Genomic DNA, 17432 nt, shown 5'->3' on the forward strand with positions numbered 1-17432 from the left:
ATTCAGCAGAATATCTGATGATGGGTCTGATTCCTTTCACATGTGTCAGACTTACTCCCATTGCCTTCAGCAGCATTCAGCTGGTTCTGAGTAGCAACAGAATAAACATAGCTGAGATGTTTTACGCATCCATAGCAGATCAAGTGTGTGCCACATCAGTGGACTGCACATTTTTGATGTTACCGGCCAAAAAAGCCTAGATAAAGCACATAAGCAGTCAAGATACAGTGAAGGTATTAATCTATCAAAATTGGGCAAAAAGAATTTGCCAGTTTCACAGTATATAGGGTATACTGTAAGACCCTACCTATGGACAAAGTATTTTCATTTTTACAAATGCAGGTGCTGCTAATGCAATGTATTTCCTGTAAGTTCTTTCCATGGGGAAAAGCTCAAGAGCATGGAGAAGCAAGAAAAATCCTGGTGTTACTTCATGTCTTTCCTGATATAGAGGCATGAACTCAAGTTTGCATCAAATTATTTCCAACCGCATTTGCTATTTACATAGCACTAGTGAAATATTTTTAGATGCTCTGTCCAACTAAATTTGTCACAGTTATCACAGAAAAATCACTTTTTCTTTCTTTCCAAAGAGATTTCCTAAAATTTCCTAAAGAAGATTTTCTAGTCCTTAGAGACATAAGTAAAGAGTTCTAAAACTATTAATTATTAAAAAGGAAAGAGAGGCAACCTCAGAAAATAGAATTTAACTAATTTGTTTAATTAAAATATTCAAAGCCACCTTCTGGGTTTTTTTGTTTTTTTTTTTTTTTAAATGAAAGACTTCTCCTTGAAACAGTGATGATCAGTGTGGATTTGGGCTAGAGAGGTCAGACTTATATACCATATGGAATATTTTAAGACATTACTGCCATGACAGATAAGAGAAATTCAATGCATGTACAATACTTAGAATTAAAAAAAAACAACTGACAGGTTTCTATACCAGAGATAAATTACTTAGGTACCATCATGAAATGAAAATAATTATACAGTAATGGACAAAACACTGGTATAATAGCAGAACACAAAAAATACCTGAACAGGGATGTTTCATCCTATTAAAGAAGGAAAAAGTAGATTAAATATACAAATTAGGAAAAATTTGAAGACTATTCCTTTATATGTCCGAGACTGGATGGTGTGCATGACTACAAAAGGGAAACCAACCACTGAATTAATCAATTTTTGTGCTTACTCCACTCTGTATAGAACAGGAAGTGTGTAGACCTGACAAGGGTGGTCACACAGATGGAATTTGGAGCTGATGTGCCTGCACTATTGGACCAAGGTAGCACTTATGATGAGATAAACAGTTATTTTAAGAAAGACAAACAAGTCTTCTAAACTGTCGGTGATTTTAATGTCAGACTAACAGTGACTAACACAGGGTGCTTCCCCCGATAGGCATCAATGTTCTTCCCAGGAGCAAGAAATGAGGAAAAAATGTGGGTCTGAATCAAAGGAAAGCTGAGCCACCAAAGCCACGAGACAAGCAATGTGTCTGCAGGCAAATAGAAATTCAGACCCTGCATGGTTGTTCATGCATGGAGCAGGGGGAGAGTATGAGTATGGCTGAAAGATTGTCTGACTCCCTTCCTGCAAATTGGGCTCTGCAAGGCTCTTCCACTTGATTTGGTGTGGAGTTCACTTCTGTACTATATGTGGCAAGTATTTTCCTGTAAGACATAAGAAAACTCTTGAAGCCACGCAAAAATATAAAAATATAATGTGTATTAGTAATAAATGTGAACCAGTATGGTTCACACCAGCGCTCCACCAATGAGAAAAATTGCACAAATCTGGCAGCACAGAGTAACTAAATGGTTGTATAGGGACAGTGATGGGGGAAGAACAAGAAGCATCTATGAGTTCAAGAAATAGAAAGAAGAAATGTTGTTTGTGGAGGAAAAAATACTAAGGGGAAAGAGCACAAGGCAGATGTGTTAGTCTGAATAAGGCTGCATGACCTTATTTCCCTATTAGCTAGCCCTAGGTGGTTGGGTTTCTGAAAGTATGTAAATAAAAGCATTCTTGGAGTGCTGTGAACAAATAAGAAGGATAATTGTAAAAAATTGTACTCTCAAAGCTTACTCCATTTTTTATTAAATAAAGAGTTATACTGATGTAACATTAAGAATGAGATTTTAACTGAAATATTTAAACCAATGGTTTCTTCAGAAACCCTCAAACTATCCTCATGAGTACATGCATAACAATAGGCTCTTTCATTATGTACAGAACTTTTGCATCAGTCACTGAATAATAATTATTTTCTACTGTAGCTTCACCCCAGCCTACCTGGAGTTTCACAACATTGCAGCAGAAAGTTGCTTTCTGAATAGGCAGCTCCTCAAACAGGCAGTGATCTACCAGATGCTAAGAGGATACACAGAAACATGAGGGAGGGCTTAAGCCAGTATATAGGGGAGAAACCAGATGTGTGAGAAACATTATACAGGCACTGTCAAAAATGAGGAAAGAAATAGCCTGAAGAAGCAGATGGGTGGACAAAGTGACAATAATAGCAAACAACAAAATAGACAACAAAATGCCAGGTGGAGGGGAGAAGGAAGGAAAAATTCCCTATATTTGGAGGGAAAAACAGGTAAATATGAAAATTTTTGAAAATAAAATGAGGCTTCATGTTTTTTTTCAAAGATATGTGTATGCAAAGATGCATAGCAAAGATAGTATCAGTAGTAATAATCGTTATAGCTCTGAATTTATCAGGGTCTCAAATAGGTTAATGACTGTGGTGTACAACTGTGATTAGAATTATAGGTGGCCTCAAAATGGAAGGTACAAATACCCACATCTTTTTAGGTGCTCCTTAGACAATTTTAAAATAGTTATACAAATGCATTGGTACAATCTTAATTGATCTGCAGCATTTTTAAACAGGCATAAAGGCATCCATGCAAGGACCTGTACTGATTTTATTGATATTATACAAACATTAATGGTATCTTTAACATTTAGGTCGCATTATGCAAAATCCTTGTATAGATAACCATAATTAAATTGATTTGCAGCTGTTACTAGGTGGCAATATCTGCATTCAGTTTTCAGTTGACTCTAGGTTTCTACTTTAAACACCAAACTTTTGAATTTATTTTTGATGCAGGTATTTTCCCTCAAAAATCTCAACACTGAGAGGAAGAAAATGGACACCAGCCTAGAACAGCTTCATTGATACAATGGATTTGATCTCTGTCTGATAAATGTTGATACCCAGGCAATGCGAGTGCTTCAATAGCTTTTTCTATGGTTCTTTGCATTTAATTTACATTAATTAAAATAATTGACTAAGTACAGAGTATATTAGAATCCAATCTACTATATCTTTGGAAGGCGTAACGTCTTTGGGTAGTATTAGAAAAGTGATCTGCCTAAAGGCAATTCACTTGTTTACAGCAGGTTGGGAGATGTGGAAAAATGTCAAAATGAACACAAAATAGGGAACAATATGGAGGAAAAAGGAGGAGTAAGATCAAACAGATGTTAAAAGATTCCTATAATAATAATTTTCAACACGGTGACTTCTGAGTTACATTGTTGTAAGAGAAAGGAGAAATCAGGAAAAAAAGTTAGGATAAACTGACTAATAAGAGCAAGACATCACTGAAAGACACAATAAGGCCTCAAAAAGACAGTGAAAGTAATTTATTGACAGCCTAGGTAAGCATTGCTAAAAATTTTAATGAATTCTGAGCCTCAGTGTTCACAAAGGAGGATTGGGAACAGATGCCAGAAACAGACATAAATTTAACAGCAGAGGTGGAAAGCATACTGAAGAAACTCAAGATCGTGCCAGAAGAGGTGACCTAGAAATTAGAACATTTAAAGACTGACAAAACTAAAGGACCAGAAGGTACACATTTGATGAAGCGTCCCAAAAGAGATAGGCAAACCTTTAGCAAGTTTATTTATAATCCCTTTGGAATTGAAAAGGGCAAAGTAGCACATATTTAAGAAGTGATCTAGCTAAAATCTAGAAAGCTTGACTTCTAACATTAAAGGTGAACCAAATACTTTAAAAGGTAAAGATGTAAATTAATTACGTGGATTTTCAAAAGCTGTATAAGGCCCTGCATGTGAATTTCAGAATTACTTAGAAGTTCATTTCTATCTTAAAACCATATGAATCGTTGTTTATCTATAAATACTTTTAAGTTCTGTGTTTCTTACTTTTGGTACTCTTTTTGTGTTAATAAATAAAACTCTATAAAATGATGGGTGATCACTAGTAATGTATGTGAATACTGGAAACTTTGCCATACAATTCTAGCAATAAGAAGACATTTAAAGCATTGGATCATGTACTCTGAGAGAAAAAGGAAAAAGGAAAAAAATGAACAAGAGTAAATTTTAAGCCTTACACTTTCCATTCTGAAGAACTACCATCATTTGTTTGTGATTTTATGGCTCTGGTAGGACTGGGTCCCCACAATTCCAGAAAGAAGTTGACCCAAAGAAAGGCCACAAAGATGATCAAAGGACTGGAATACTTGTCCTATGAGGAAATACTGAAGGCATTCAGTCTTTTCTTCTTGATGAAGAGAAGACTCAGTACAGTCTTACCTCAATACCTTTTTACAGTATTCTAACACTTAAAGGGCAGGTGCAAAGAAGGTGGAGACTCTCCCTTCGCAAAGAACCACATGGAGAAGATGAGAGACAACAGATTCATGTTTTGTTAAGAGAGGTTTGATCTTGATACAAGAAAAAAAATTTATATGGTGAGAAGGATCAGTCACTGGAAGTGAAGTCCTCACTCCTGGAAGTGCAATTAGAGAGGATGCAAAGTAATGTCATCTAGGCTCCCTTTCCCATGAAATATTGAACCAGATGATGTTTCAAGGTTCTTTCAAACTTGGTCTGTTCTATAATTGTATTCTATCATGAATTGGTTCATTTACAAGACTGGTAGGAGTTGTTAGCTCCCTTGAAGGCAGGGAGATCCTTCAGAGAGACTTTGACAAATCAGAGGATTGGGCAATCACCAACAACATGAAGTTCAACAAGGGCAAGTGCTGGATCCTGCACCTGGGATAGTGCAACCCTGGATGTATGGATAGGCTTCGGAATGGGACGCTGGAAAGCAGCACCGCAGAAAGGGACCTGGAGGTCCTGGTCAGTGGCAAGCTGAACATAAGTCAGCAGTGCCCTGGCAGCCAGGAGGACCAACTGTGTCCTGGGGTGCATCAGGCACAGCATCACCAGCCAGGCAAGGGAGGGGATTGTCCTGCTCTGCTCTGCACTGGGGTGGCCTCACCTCGAGTGCTGGGGGCAGTTTTGGGCACTACAATACAAAGAAGACATAAGGCTATTAGAGAGTGTCCAAAGGAGGGCCACCAGGATGGTGAAGGGCCTTGAGGGGAAGCCACATGAGGAGCAGCTGAGGTCGCTTGGTCTGTTCAGCCTGGAGAAGAGGAGACCTGAGGGGTGACCTCACTGCAGTTACAACTTCCTCATGAGGGGAAGAGGAGGGGCAGGCACTGATCTCTTCTCTCTGGATAACAGTGACAGGACCTGAGGGAATTGCCTGAAGTTGTGTCAGGGGAGGTTTAGATTGGATATTAGAAAAAAATTCTTCACCCAGAGGATGGTTGGACACTGGAAGATGGTCCTCAAGAGAAGTAGTCACAGCACCAAGCCAGACAGATTTCACGAGAGTTTGGACAATGCTCCCAGGTACATGGTGTGACTCTTGACTGTGGTCTTGTGTAGGGCCAGGAGTTGGACTCAATGATCATTGTGGGTCCCTTCCAACTCAGCTTATTCTACGACTTTGTGATTCTGTGATTTGCTATGTCCTTCAGTGAGTTATGGAAATGTATACTCATTTGGAGATACTAAGAAAATGCTCGCTAATACACACAGCCATATATTTTCTGTTCCATATGCTCGAGATGCTTTTGATATTCCTGGGAGTTATCTGTGTCTCTGCTTCTGACCATGTGTTTTTTTAAGGCTGAATCTGACACTGTCAGGCATCTTCTCTGCAGTCCAGAATATCCTAGCCCTGCACTGCACACCTACGGGATGCTTGAAATGGCTGCAGTTTCCAGCCCACAACTTCTGTTCCTTGACAGATTTTTTTAAAAAACATAAATCTGGCCCTGCATATGATTTTTAACCCTCTGAAAATACCAGCTCACTGAAGTTTCCACTCATCCCTGATTTTATCAAAGGATTTTCCTGTGATATAATCCTCTAATCCAGAAGGTTTATGAACTTAATTAAATTCAACAAAAAGAAACTATGACAACTAGAGAATTGAGATACTTTGCTTAGTTTGCAAAAAAGGTTTTAAAGAAATTCAAATGGATTAACACTGACAAAGGCTATGGAAAAATTTTCTCTAGAGTTCATTGCAAAGTTTTTTTTCAGAGAACTCAAGAGAAGTTTGCTGCAGGCCTGGTGATCTATGGTACTGGGAGTATGTTACATTAATGTCCTGAGGATTGACATATATATTATAAAGGGTAGTTATAAGTTCTAACAGTTGTGAATGAGGAAAGTATCAGACAAGTATAAGGCCAAAGTATCACTATTAAGACAGATTTTATTCACCTTATATAAAAGTAACCTGAAACACAGAATGTGCAGTAACAGGCTGAAATTTGATGACTGCACAAAACTGGAAAATAAGTCAAAATGAATGAGGTGGACACTAAAATAAAGAGCAGTTGGAAAGGCTAAGACCAAGGACAGATATATGGTTATGACATAATTCAGAAAAATATAAGAGAAAGACACTGAAGATGAAAGGAAAGGTTTTCAATTTTCAAACAGCAATACAGAAAATCTAGGTATAGTGGAATATATCACGTAAACCTTTGACCTATTGCTTATAAGCAGTAAATTGTAAGAAACTGAAACTAGGGCCACATAAGAGGACTTTGGAAATGTAATCGAGTGGGAATTATTTGACTGATGTAGAAATGGAACCAGGAAAATGTTTTGTTGGGCATAACACCCACAAGTAAAGAGTTGCAAATGTTGAATAAGGAAATTTTGATAAGGACTAAATTCCTGGGAGAGATTTCATTGCAATTAACAGGCTTCTGAATATATATTAAAAAAAAAAAATCTGACATAAACCAAATTGCTTTCACTTGGTTTTAGTTAACATTCTGATTACTTTAACAAATACCTCACATAGTTTATCATATTATACTATTCAATTCTGTGAATGTAAGTTCACTGAAGCTCACCTTCCAGGAAAAAAATGCTTGCCCCAATGGCCAGCAGAAATGGATAGCCCTTTGATAAATGGTTGCGTCCATCCTTATGGAAGGATCTTCCCCAGATGTATTGCATTTTTTGGTGTAGGTCTCCTACCAAGAACAAATTGTTCTCCCTCCAGAGTTATGGTCAGTTTTGAGACTGCTGAATCCAGGACTAGGTTATCCCAGGTACTCTGCCTTCAGTCTGAGCAGCAGAGCTGAGACATCTCAATAGCAGGCAAGAAATGTGTCTCTCTAAAGGCAGGGTAAGATTTGTTTCTCTGTGACTGTTTTTCCTCTCAAAATTTCTTGCCTCCTTTCTCTTGTAATGGTCCTGGGATCACAGAACCTCAGAACAGTTCCTCTTCCTCTTCTTGGTAAGCTATGCAGCTTACTCTGAAATCCTTTGCTATGAAATTTGTCTAGTTTATTACCCCAACAGTGAATGCAAGGTTTACACTTCTGTTTGATATCACTGAGATTGTCTTGTGGACTGGTGCAAGTATCCGATGCATCCATCACTGTACATCCCTAGTGACAACAGATATGGAGAAAACCAAGGTACTCTGCAAGTTATTCATCTCAGCCTTCAAAAGCTGTCAGGCTTCCCATGTCTCAAGTCTCTAAACCTCCAGGTTGGGAGTTGAGGAGCCAAGTCCCTCCTACTACAATAAAAGAGCAGGTTTGAGGCCACCTGATTAAACTCAATTGGCACAAGGCTCTGGCCCCTGATGATCCCATGGTCCTGAGGGAACTGACTCATGTGATTGAAAGTCACTCTCCATCCTATTTGAAAAGTCATTGTGGTCAGGTGAAAACCTCAATGTCTTGATCACACCTATTTTAAAAAAGGGGAGAAAGTAAAACCAGGGAACTACAGAGCAATGCACCTTACTTCTGTTCCTGGGAAGACCATGGAATATATCTTAATGGAAGCTGTTTTAGGGCACATAAAGGCAAGGATGTGACCCAAGACAACCAACACGGCTTCACAAAGGGTAGATTGTGCCTGGTCAGTCGGGTAGCCCTCTATGACAGAGTGACTGCAATGGTCAGCAAGGGAAGACTGACTGTTGGCATCTACTTAGGTTTCTGTAAGAAATTTAACAAATTTAACACAGTCCCACACAACATCCTTAGCTCTAAATTGGAGAGACATGGGTTTGAAGGGCAGACTGTTTGGTAGATAAGAAATGGCTAGATGGACACATCTAGAGAGATCTGGTCAATGGCTCTATGTATTGGAGGAGGCCAGTGACAAATGTACCTCAGGGCTCTGTCTTGGCATCGTTGCTATTTAAAATCTTTGTCAATGACTGAGAAAACAAGATCAAGTGCACCCTCAGCAAATTTGAGTAAACACCATGAAGCTGAGTGATGTAGTTGACACAACAGAAGGAATGTATACCATCTAAAGCAACCTGGACAAACTTGAAAAGTGGGTCCAAAAGAACCTAACAGGGTTCAAAAAGTTTGAGTGCAAGGTGCTGCATCAGGGTTGGGGCAATCCCAGACATGAGTACATTGACAACAGCCCTGCAGAGATGTTGATGAAAAGATAGCAATGTGTGATTCTTGCCCTCTACTCTGCCTTCTTGGGACCCTACCAAGAGTACTGCTTCCAGCTCTGAGGTCCTCAGCACAAGACATGGATCTGTTTAGGTGCGTACAGAGGATGGTCACAAACAGAACTAGACCATCTCTTCCACAGACAGGCAACAGAACTCTGGTTGTTTAGCAGGGAGAAGATAAGATAAGATTCTGGGAAGATCTCATTGTGGTGTTCCAGCACTTAAAGTGGGCTGATAAAAGAGGAGGTAGGCTTTTTACATGGGCAGATAGTGATCAGACAAGGTGGAATAGTTTTCAGCTAAAAGAAGAGAGATTTTATTTATATGTTAGGAGAAAACTCAGGTAAGGGTGATGAGGCACAGGAACAGGTTGCCCAGGGAATTTGTGGATGCCTTATCCCGGAAGCGTACAAGGCCTAATTGGACAGGGCCCAGATAAACATGATCTAGTGGCTGGCATCCATACCCATGGCAGGGAGACTGGAACAAGATGATATTTAAAATCTCTTCCAACCCAAATTATTCTATGATTCTATTGTCCCCAGTTGAAACCCTATACATAATACACTGAAGATCTGGATGTAGCCAGTGTAACTAGTTGTTCCTGATTCTTGTGACCATCCTCAGATATCTCATGCATGTTGTACACATTAAAAAATGCAGAATACAAACAAGATGAAAATCCTTGGTTGACTCCAAACCATCATCACTTATCTGCATATTTCTTATATTGAGCACATGATTTACTAGCAAGTGTTACCGTAAAATTCAATTTGACCTAAAGACAATGCAAAGTCACTAGAAACACTGAACATTTGGCATTTTTTTTAGTGTTCAACTATAATAAGTGCAGTAACAGGTTTTTGTGAAATGGTACAGCAGACAGCATAAAGAAAAGACTGGATTTTTTCTGAGAGAGATCTGCTTTTTATAGTAATTGGGATATAAACACCTAAAATCAGGATTTTATACAGAAAGGGCAAGCTAACCTTACTAATGGTGATTACTCACTGTATAATAGAAAAGGAAATAAAAGCTTTTTTATAAAACGTATCAAATCCTAAGAGTGCTGTTAAACTCATTAAAGAAAAAATGAAGTTAGAGAAACTGGTCTTATTTTTTTTCACTCCCAGTAGAGTTCATTTCTACTTCAACAACTAAGCCAAGGTCACATTTAACTCACTTCAATTTCACCCAGTGCACAAGCTAATGTCAATAGTACAGCTGCCATGCAGAGCTAAAGACTGATGGTTAGACAAAGCCATTTACACAAGGCTGGGTCTTTCATCTTCTCTCAGCTAGTGACATAAGAAAGCACTGAGGTTATTCTCAACTAGAGACTAAAACTGGCATATTAGAAAAAATGTTATTCTCCTTAGCTGTCACACAAAGGATCTGAAGAAATGTAGAAATGTTTTTTTCCTTGGTCATCTAGGGAGATCACAAAGTGACTCTAATAGCCTTCACTCTGAAATTTTCACATGGTTTAAGTGATTGCCAAGTCTGATATTTTCCATTTACACTTCATTGCCATCAGAAAAAGAAAAAAATCAATATACCTACCTACTCAAGTGTGTCACAGGATGAGCTTATAAAAGAAGACATCAGTCTTTTTAGGGCATGAAAAATATACTTATTCAAATATATCTTATTTTAAATGACATAAATTGCAGTGGTTAGTCAAGATTCGATTTCTTCTAAAATATAAGACTTAAAATATTCCGTGACTTGCTGAGGAATAAGAATCCTTCAAACTGTTGATATGTACAAATGTACTCGTTTTCTCTTGTAAGTTATACCTGCCACAGTGTACCAATATTAGTGCCTACCTTTAGGAATTTTAATGGAAAGGTGAGATCTAACATATTATCACATTTCTCTGAGATGGTACAAATAACTGGAACTTTGTCAAAGCATGGGAGCAATAGCTTTTATCATTATTATTATTATTGTTATTTCAATTATACTATGTGTGTGAATTTGTGTTGCTTTAGCTTGTTGACCCTAGTATGATTCCACATGATCTCATGCAGCTCTAACAAGCTCAAACACCCTAAGCAGAGCTATCTTCCCCTTGCATGTTATAGCTCTTACATATTTTATCTGCCTTGTTAAAGATTTCCAGTAATTTTGCTGCAACAGTATGCAATGTCTTTGTTTTAGATTAATAAAATATCATAGATACAATGGAATTGTCTTGTCAAAGATTTGACTGCTTGGACACTGTCAAGAACATTTGACAAGTGAGAGCCAAATTTGTCCCTGACTGTTCTGCTCTCAATGGAAGCTGACAGGTCATCATTCACCTTATGATGTTGTTTCAACCCCATTATCTTTTCCACCTTGTTTTAGCACCTCTCTCTGGCAAATGTAGTGAGTAAGATGTTGAAGAACTGAGGTGGTATTTCAGGCTATCTGCCAGCATGTGCTGAATAATAATGGAATTTGTTTGCTTACAAATTGAGCAATTGAATTTAGACACTGAGGGGGTCACCTCTGTGATTTGTCCCATCCCCAGATGGTCAATCATCTAAAAAGGCAGAATTACAGGGTCAATCATGGAACCCTTTCCCCCGTGTGGTAGCACAACATACCAACCATACAACTACTAGGCCATCCCCCACAGTTACAAGTATTTCAAGGTCAATTTATCAATTTAACAGCTTCATCTTCTTAATCACTAAACTTCTGTCTCTTTGAGCTTGTGCTGAAAGACTGTGGCTGCTAATTAAAATGGAGCTTTACTAGCAAGTACACAAATTAGATCCTGTCAGTAAGTTTATTCTAACTATTGGTCATTTCTAAATGCCTTTTTAATCCCCTAATTTTTACATTAAAATTCAAAAGCCTAACAATCTTAATCACCCCTACATCAAATTCATCATTAAGAACAGGAAGCCAGATGGTATAATTTTGATTTACCGGACTTCAGCGTGAATTAATGTACTGAGTGCCGATAATGAATACATCAAACCTGATATTGCAGAAACCTATGAATCTGGCATGTTAAATTAATAACACACTTTGCACAATGAAAGCATGTAAGCTCATATAAAACTGAGGAGTAATGGTCCCTTTTATTTTAAATGGTCTTTATTAGCCTGCAGTTTTGACTCTTAAAAAAAAAAAAAAGAGAGATGAACATTGTGGTTAAGAAAGTTCTGTCTGTTTCCTATCTGCTCTTTATTTTCATTTCACTTCATATGTGCACAAAAGAAAAAAAAAGTATCCACCTAATTGCGATTTTTATAGTTGTGAAAGATATACTGGTGAAGAAAGGGCCCCAGTGAATTGTCTTCAATTTGATTGGAAATTACAGTTAAAAGTTTGATTCACTTGCTGAAATACACTTATTCCGAAAAGTTGTAGCACAGTGCTGTTTGTTACATGGAATAGTTATTCATTGCATGAAGTATGCAATAAATTATGCAGATTATGCCACTTTTCAAAAATATTTTTCTTATGTTCTTTTATTTTAATGTGTACTGCTTCTTGTTCCAATATATCTATGGTGACTATGAAGCTGAATACCATTTTATTAGAAAACAGGGTCAGGGACTAGTTTTACTGAAAAACAGAGGAATCATGCATTTTGAAATAGTTGCTTAAAAAAAGTGCTAGGTAAGAAAGATCCATGTCTACCACATTTTCTGATTATTTAGCTATTATATGGCATGGAGATGGCATAGAGTTTAGCTTTCTTGAAAAAAAATTGACAGATATCAAATTTGAACCATTAAGTAGCTTGTGTGGTAGAAGTGAGAGAAACAAAGGGCTGAAATTACTCAAATATATCCCTTCTGAATACATAATTTCATATTTATTTAGTGTAAATTAAAAATATGTCAGCCATTACGTATTCTTGTGGACCTATAAATAAAAGGAGTTCCACCTAATTCCTATTCACACTTAAGACAAAATTATCTTTGACTTTAGTGAAAACAGCATTTGTCTCAAATACCTGACTGTAGGATCTGAAGCTTCCTTTTCAGATATATAGCAGCAACACAAATAGAAGTATATTCTCCAATATGAATTCTAGTTCTGAAGTACATCTGAGTTATATAACTCCTAACTGAAATATAGTTTGGAGTGTTTTTACAGTGAACAACCTGAAATGCACAAATGTGGGCCTATAGACCATAAGCCAGAAAGGCATGACGAGGCTGGTCTCTGTTTTGGAAACCAAAAACTGTTTGCTGTAAAAGCATTTAAAGAGTTAGAAGATGCCTAGTCCAGGCCTGAGCAGGATAAAGCTGACTGAATATGTTAACACGAGCATAAACATTTCCCCAGGTTTATTCTGTCTCTCAATTTTCACACAGTAAGTGAACATTTCAACATTTACAAGTCTCTGTGTAGCTTTAGGAAATATATTCAATATAGCAAAGATAGGATAATACCAGGGAAAACACTGCAAACCTGAATAAGGTGCTACTTTGCAGCTAGTTTTCCTTATTGCATGAGTGTGTTCTTGCACTTACCACTATGGCATACAATTTGTACCGCTCAGAGGTAAACGGCCAAGATTGATTCCTAAACAAAACAAGGGATACATTACACATTTGTCCAGAGAGGACATAAAAAGCCTCTTACATGTCTCCTTTATGTATTTAGTGTTTTCACCCTAAGAAGAAGTAGTACTTTACTAGTATTTGAGGAGGGATGAGAAAGATCGTTGTTCCCAAAAAAAGAAATTTGTGCTGAGAACTGTTCTAGAAACTTGGATAGGAAAAGTCAGTTGTTCCTGGATGGAAATATTTCTCACTCTTAAATCTCTAGTTGAAGTTCATTTGACAAACCTATTATAAAATGAATAAATGTAGCTCTGTGTGATTTGTCCATTGTCAACATGTTAACACAATTTATTTGAAAGTAGATTGATGAAGGATGGCTGAAGGAGTTTACCCTCCTGAGTTAAAGAATAGAAAATCCTTTTTCCTTAGCATTTCTCTTTTTTTCTTAGAAGTTCACAAGAGTAGATATACAATTATCCTCGACTTGCTGATGCAAAGGAACAGAGCATTTAGTTTCTTGTCACTGTCTCTGAAATTCCTAAAGGTACAATTAGCATTTCATTTGACATAATGTTGAAAGGTTCATAGATTGATCTTCCCTAAAATGCAGCAAGAATTTTTTGAAATGCAAATTTTGACATTTATTAACTTTTATTCCAGATCTGTTTATAGACTGTAAAACTGTGCATACATTTAACTCAAAGAAGCTAAAAGGACAATGTTTAGGTGGATACTCTGTGTTATAATAAAAGTCTATTTTATTGTTTCAACAATGAAATTTTTATTATCAGAGATTTATGATATCAGCACAGCAGTTTTTACTGCATGATTCACAGTGTTTTTATAGATGTATATTCAACAAAACAAGGAGAGAAATTGTACTGCAGTGCTCTCTCTCAGGAGTGCATTTCCCCATTGAAATAATGTCAGCAGTTTTCCACCTTCAAAGCCCTATGTTTTCAAATCAATTAACAATTCTAATTGTGCTGGAACAGTTGTTCACTTAGCTTGGCAAATGGGACAGGAAACATTATTTCCTTTCTTTGCCTAAAATGAAGACTTTAATCTTCTGAACCATATTTAACATATAAAAAACACACATCTGAAAAGTTGGGCAGTTTGGAAACTCACTCGATTGTAAATATTGTTTTTCTCAGTGTTCAGGCCACAGTAGAAGAAAGGAGCAAGAGCACTGCAGTTTCCCCTCTGGCTGCCAGCAAACCATCTTAGGATTCATTCTGAATGTTTCAGGTGAGATTTGTATCTATCTGGACAGCTGTAAGAGTTATTGCTTTTGTAAGATGGTAAAACAAACACTGGTTCTGACCAAACAAGTGATACGAGAATGCAGATCTGTATCATATTACACAGGACTGACATAAAATAAGTAATACAACATGCCAGAGCCAGGACTTAAAGGCCAAATTTACATTCCATTTTATTTATATACGTATATATTGTGTGCTTAAATAGAGGCAGAGTAAAAGATATAATTACTATGACTTCATGCAGAGACTAACATCCAACACTCAAAGGCCCCTGCTTCTTTTGCAAACCCCAAAGCCATTTACCAGAAGGGCAAAATAAAATTATCCTATTTTAAAAGTGGTACAATTTTGTGGTACAATGTAAAATCATGTAACAAGCCCTTTTCAGGATTCAAGATAGTGTTTTATGCTGAACAAAATAAAAATCCTCAAGCAAAAGTACAAATATGATTTTAAGCCTATACTATATCTTTGCATAGCACACTTGCATTACTCAGAAGGACACAAAATCAGTAATAAGGTCATATTCAGGGAAGTACCAGTAGAGATTATCTGTATGAAGGATCTGGTGAGCATTAACATATGTACTCACCTCAGTCCTAACCTTATGAAGGAATTTGCCAAGAATATGTACATTGCCAATACTCTGTACATTAAATTCGGGGATAGTTAAAGCACCATTTTTACAACTGTGGCCATGTCTTACTGCAATCTAAGCAGTCTTCACATGCATAACATTGTTGGAAATACTGTTTTTAACATAGTACTTATTCAGGTCCATTCCAAGAAGCAGACAAAACAAAGTTTTGAATTCCCTGGTTGTTGTGGGGTTTTTCCTTTTACTGTTCTGCAGTCATTTAAATGCCTTCAGTATTTATTTCTTTGCTTGTGTGATGGTGCATTTAGACAGAACATCAAAGTAAAAATGGCAACAAACTTTTAAGAGCTAATTAGAAATTCAGGGTCTACAGTTCAACTTACTTGAGTACACAAAGACGACACACTTTTTCGCACCTCTTTGTCTGTTTAGCACTGACACAGTTGGCCTGGCATCCTCATGACTAAACTCAATATCTCTCTGCTAAGATGGACAATACTTTTCACTGATGAAGAAGATGTCTCATCTGCTAGAGGAATAGCATGGTAGAAAGGTATTTGGCCTGGTATAATTTTTAGGTTTCTGATTCAGAGCCTGAAACTTGATTCAAAACAGGATCAAAAGCTAGATGAAATTCATCAGAAACTATGGTCCTCTGGACTGGTGAAGAAAAGGCTACAAGAAGCAGGTGGGTGATGGTCAGCATCTAGCTGCCATTCATGAAATTGTAATAGTATTTGGCATGAATTTAGTTCTTTTCATCTGCTTCATCAGCATATATCTCCACCCCTCTTTGCAGATCTTGATATCAATTCCCCATTTTGTAAATGATGAATTAAGCTAGACATTATTCAGGTTACTCAGTCACAGTGACTAGCATCTAAATTCAAGAAAGCCTGCCTACCATCCCAGCCTGCCAAATCTTCACTTTTTTCTGTCCTCTCAGTGGTGATATGTAGTCATAACACCTAAACTAGGTAATGATAGGGGACAACATTAATGTGATTTGCTCAATGATTTTGTCTAAGCTGATAACAGAGATTCCAGAAGAATGCAGATATGTGTGTGCCACTGCAAATGCACAGACATGTTTCACCCTGGTTGACTATACCTTTAGAGCAGTACTGTTTCCAAGAATAGATTTAGACACCTAATCTAAGACTCAGAAGGAAACTAGATCAAAACAGCATCCTTGGAAATATTTGTTGCTCACTGGGTACCTTGATTTGTCACTTTCCAAGAACAGCAGGAGGCACACTAGATGCCCTAGGTGTTGCCTAAAACTCCTTTTCATTTCGGAAATTGAGCCTTTCTCTGTTTAGGCTTCACTGGGGCTTCACGCAGTGGCTTTTCTTACTGATTTCATTCCAGCACTATCAAGTTGCCTATAAAATACAAGGGAAATTTTTGTCTTTCTCCCTGAAAAATAATGTTTGGGGGTTTTTTTGTGGTTTTTTTTTTTTTTTTTCACATGTCTACTGGCTAGAACATCCACACAGGCAGTCCCTGTTCCATCATATCCTCCTGGAAGAAGGTTGTAGCCACTAGGACAGTAGCAGTTTATGGACATCTCCACTGAATGTAAATGTTTAGGGCACCTACTTTAGAAGGAGAGTCCTGTGTTTCTGGTTCCTCCTTGCAATCACATTGCTGAGTTTTGCATTCAACAATCATTGGCTTATATTCCAAAATGCCAGATATTTTTGGGGAGCAGAACCTGGAATCACTAAGCAGCCAGCATCACCAGACTGGAAAGCCATATTCCCAGCTTGTTCTTCTTTCTGGCCCAACAAATCTCGAATTCACCTCGTCACAGTAAGGCATGTCTTATAAACAGGTTAAAACAAGAGTAATTTCTTCCAACATGTATTTAGCTTTCAAGACTGAAGCTTCTATGACAGAAATGTAAAAAAGTGTATGTCCCAAAAGCATATTTTTTCCCAGTTTCTGTCAACTAGTGTAATATATTCTGTAATCCTTTTTTACAAATGTTGCTTTTTTCTTTCATAATTTCTTAGGGAGAGAAAACAATACTCCTTCCCCAGAGTAGTAGGGGGAAAATTCTCTAAATAAAAGACAACAGCAGAGCAGACTTCAGCACTGAATCCTTACTGTCCACACTGCTTAACTCTTAGTTGATACTCTTCTTATGCTGCCTGCAGGGTAAATCTCTCTATAGGAGACTAGTCCTAAGAAGTATAAAATCTGTCAGTCAGATGGCCTTGTGGCAACAAGCCAAAGGC

At 37.5% G+C, this 17432-nt stretch overlaps 2 long non-coding RNA genes across 2 annotated transcripts; one reads left to right on the plus strand and one right to left on the minus strand.

Moving 5' to 3' along the window:
- Positions 1-1274: 1274 nt before the first annotated feature.
- Positions 1275-8158, minus strand: LOC128803761 (uncharacterized). Its single transcript, XR_008435825.1, has 3 exons — positions 8131-8158; positions 2302-2379; positions 1275-1679 (listed from the first exon to the last, which is right to left on the minus strand). It is a non-coding gene; the product is annotated as an uncharacterized LOC128803761 (long non-coding RNA).
- Positions 8159-13777: 5619 nt separating this feature from the next.
- LOC128803719 (uncharacterized) lies at positions 13778-17004 on the plus strand. The gene is made up of 4 exons (XR_008435817.1): positions 13778-13867; positions 14481-14574; positions 15622-15877; positions 16887-17004. It is a non-coding gene; the product is annotated as an uncharacterized LOC128803719 (long non-coding RNA).
- The last annotated feature ends 428 nt before the right edge of the window (positions 17005-17432 follow it).

The sequence above is a fragment of the Vidua macroura genome, chromosome 2 (genome assembly GCF_024509145.1).
Source record: "Vidua macroura isolate BioBank_ID:100142 chromosome 2, ASM2450914v1, whole genome shotgun sequence".
In the NCBI taxonomy this organism is placed as follows: Eukaryota; Metazoa; Chordata; class Aves; order Passeriformes; family Viduidae; genus Vidua; species Vidua macroura.